The sequence below is a fragment of the Lupinus angustifolius genome, chromosome LG16 (genome assembly GCF_001865875.1).
Source record: "Lupinus angustifolius cultivar Tanjil chromosome LG16, LupAngTanjil_v1.0, whole genome shotgun sequence".
In the NCBI taxonomy this organism is placed as follows: domain Eukaryota; kingdom Viridiplantae; phylum Streptophyta; class Magnoliopsida; order Fabales; family Fabaceae; genus Lupinus; species Lupinus angustifolius.
The window spans coordinates 18,958,441-18,962,790 of NC_032024.1; positions in this window are offsets into that span (position 1 = coordinate 18,958,441).

The following is a 4,350-nucleotide window of genomic DNA, read 5'->3' on the forward strand; positions in this document are numbered from 1 at the left end:
CTTTTTATGGAAGGGATAGACACACCCTTGAAACCTGCTACTTCAAGCATGGGTTTCCTCCCAATTTTAAGTTCAAACCAAGGCAAAACAATGCCTTTATTAGCAGTGTTACCACCCAAGATGCACAACCTATTCTTTCTGAACCATAGATCATGAACAATCCAATTCAAAAAGATCAAGGTAAACTCACTTTTGATCCAGAGCATACCATAAACCAGGTTCACATAGATCTTGAGTCAGACTCCAAACATCCAATGTCAGGTATATCTTTTAACACAAATACTTGGTTGCTTGACACATGGGCAACTAACCATGTTACTAATAATATTTCACAATATTCTTACTTTTAATCCATTAAACCAATAGATAACAAATTGCCCAACAATTTTACCATAACTTCTAGATACTCAGGGACTGTGATTTATCTAATGTACTTTCCTTACATAAGGTGCTTTATATGCATAGTTTTAAATTTAATTTGATATTAATACATAAGCTTGCTTGTTCTTTGCAATGGAAGCTTATTTTTTACCATTCTTATTGTATGATTCATGATATGACTACTTCGAATATGATGGGATAGGCTAAGGCTTTTAATCATCTACACATACTCACAAGACATGCTAATCTTGAATATTATACTTTTCATATTGTTAATTATTTGAATAGACAAAATGTACCTTTCTTTGATATTTGGCACTTTAGATTAGGCCATCCTTCTACTAAAGTTCTTACACATATGCACAATACTATGCCTTATGTCAAGTTTAATTCCACTAAGATTTGTGATTTATGCCATCTTGCTAAACAATCCAAATTACCCTTCTCAAAAGGAACTTTTAAAACCAAGCATGCTTTTGAAATTGTGCACATGGATATTTGGGAACCCCTTGGTGTATCATCTATCCATGGACACAAATATTTCTTGACTATTGTAGATGATTTTACTAGACATACTTGGTTATTCTTGATGAGCTCAAAAGGTGAAATTAGGAAACTTGTGCATGATTTTGTTAAATTTGTTTCTGTCCAATATGATCATACAATTAAAATGATTAGAAATGACAATGACATTGACTTTTCTACACCTATTTTATATGCTACAAATGGAATTCTTTACCATATTTCTTGTGTGGAGACTCCACAACAAAATTTTGTTGTGGAAAGAAAACACAGACACATCCTTAATGTTGTCATGTCCTTACTTTTCCATTTCTATCTCCCTAAGTGTTTTTGGTCTTATGCAGTGAGGCATGATGTGTACCTTATTAAAAGATTGCCCACCCTTGTTCTTAATATGCAGTGCCCAATGGAAATCTTACTTGGGCACAAACCCAATTTACATGATCTTAAAGTCTTTGGCAGCATGTGTTATGGTTCTACCCTTGTTTACAACAGATCCAAATTGGATCCTAGAGCCAGAAAGTCCTTGTTCTTAGGATACAAAACTGGCACTGAAGGGTTTATTCTCTTTGATTTTTTTAGTAGAGAGATTTATGTCTCTAAAATTGTTGTATTCTATGAACACATATTTCCTTATAAATGCATTTCCATTGCTCACGAATCTCCTGACTCTGATATTACTGATTACCAATCCTTTCTCCAATATGATCATATTGGCCCACCAATAGATACCACACAACAACCAACTAGTCCACAAATAAATCCCACACATCAACATACTAATCAGACCATCATTCCTCAAGACTCTACTCCCCTTAACCCTACAACATAACCCCTCAATCCTTCTTCCATTCCTGTTATAAGATCATACAGAATAAGTCACCCCTACTTAAAGGATTTCCACTGTAATATTTTGACTACCTCACCTCACACCTCTGTAGCCAAGATCAAACACCCCTTAGATGTTGTCTTATCTTATAAATCTATAACTACAAACCACTTAAACCATTGCTTTTCCATTACTACCACATCTGAGCCTAAGACATATCAACAAGCAATCAAATCCAAAGAATGGATTGAGGCCATGACTGATGAACTAATGGCCCTTGACCAAAATAACACTTGGACCCTTACCACATTACCTCCAAATAAAAGAGCTATTGGTCTTAAATGGGTTTATAAACTTAAATATAACTCTGATGGGACTATTTAGAGATACAAAGTCAGGCTTGTAGCCAAGGGCTATACTCAAACTGAAGGCCTTGACTACTTTGAAAATTTTGCACCGGTTATCAAGCTAACCACTGTTAGGCTTTTGCTTGCCCTTGCTTCAAGCCATCATTGGATTTTACATCAACTAGATGTTAACAATGCTTTCCTTCATGGTGACTTAGATGAAGAATTTTACACGTCTCTACCACAGGGAGTTTTATGTTTTGTGCCAAACCAGGTATGCAAGCTCAATAAATCTATTTATGGTTTAAAACAGGCTAGTAGACAATGGTTTGCTAAATTGTCTAATTCTCTTTTGTCTTTAGGCTATAAGCAATCTCAACATGATCACTCCTTATTTACTAAGTCACATAATTCAAAATTTATTGCTATCTTGATATATGTGGATGATCTTATACTAGAAGGCAATGACATCCTAAAAATTACTTCTGTCAAACATCATCTTGATTCTCAATTCAAAATTAAAGACCTTTTCATACTCAAATATTTTCTAGGCCTAGAGGTTGCTTAACCTAAGCATAGACTTACATTATGCCAAAGGAAATATGCACTTGACCTCTTATCTGATACTAGTTTCCTACACTCAAAACCTGTACCCACCCTTATGGTCAAGCACCCTCATTTACACCAACAAGATAGTCCCATGTTCTCATACCCTGAACTATATAGACAACTGGTTGGGAGACTTCTATATCTCACCAACACTAGGCCTGATCTCAGTTTTGCCACAAAACAATTAAGCCAATTTATGGCTGCACCTACCATTAATCACCATAAAGCCTTAACTAGGGTCCTTAGATACATAAAGGGGACCCCTGGACAAGGATTGTTTTATCCCTCTACCTTTGTTTCTCAAATTAAAGGTTATAGTGACTCATATTGGGCTACATGCCCTGATACTAGAAAATCCACTTCTGGTTATTGCATGTTTCTTGGTGATTCTTTGGTATCTTGGAAATGTAAGAAGCAAATAATATGTCAAGATCCTCCTCTGAGGCTGAGTATCGTATATTGGCTTTGGCTTCTTGTGAAATTCAGTGGTCAAGTTATCTAATGTATGATCTACTTCAATCTAATTTTAAGGCTGCTTTCCTTTACTGTGACAATGATTTAGCTAGATTCATTGTAGCCAACTCAGTTTTCTATGAACGAACCAAACACATTGACATTGATTGTCATGTGGTTCATGAAAGGCTACAAAATAAGCTTTTTCATCTATTACCTATCAACACTAAAGATCCAGTTGCTGATCTTTTAACTAAGGTTCTAGAGCCTGCTTTGTTTCATCAATTACTCCCCAAACTGGGAGTTATTAATATATACTCTCCAACTTGAGGGAGGTAATGAAGTTATTAACTATTGTTCTTATTGCACCATAATTGTAGCCTAGTTGAACATAAACTTTTGATGCATTCTGCACCAGATTGGAACAAGGCAACATTGGCAGCATTGGATGAATGATGCACCAGATCAGATTGGACCAGGGAAGCTTGGAATCCTGTTGCACCTTATCAGAGTCTGATTAGAGACTTAAAGCACTAGAATAAGGCATCTGCTACAAACCTAACCTGCATCGCGTTGAACCAACATTGTTGGCCTTGACTATGCTTGTTTTTCATTCTAGAAGAATAGAATTGTAGTAGTGCTTTTCTTTTTACACATGTGTTCAAATTTAGAGTTAGTTAATTTGTTAAGATGGATTGGTTAGTTTTGTTTGTTAAGTAGCTAATTTCTTAAGGTACAAGTAATGCATTATAAGTTGTATAAATAAAGATACTTTACTTTCTATTCAACATCAATAAGAACACAACTTTATCTTGATTCTCAAATGCTTTTCAATTCCGATAAAATTAATGAGTAAATGAAATATGGTCATACAATTTGGAATTAAATAAACATAAAGATTTGATCACTTTGGTGATTACGAATTTCTCATACAATAATTCCAAATAAATGAAATATGATCATACAATTTGGAATTAAATAAACATAAAAATCTGACCACTTTGTTGATTAACAAATCTATCATACAATTCTAAATATCTAACAAGTCATAATATTATACATACATTTGACTCCCAAAATTGCATATAAATTATAAAGTTACATACATATTTATGAAACAATTGCATTAAAACTTTGAATGAAATTGTAACTTAATTATATATATATATATATATATATATATATATATATATATATAATATATATTTG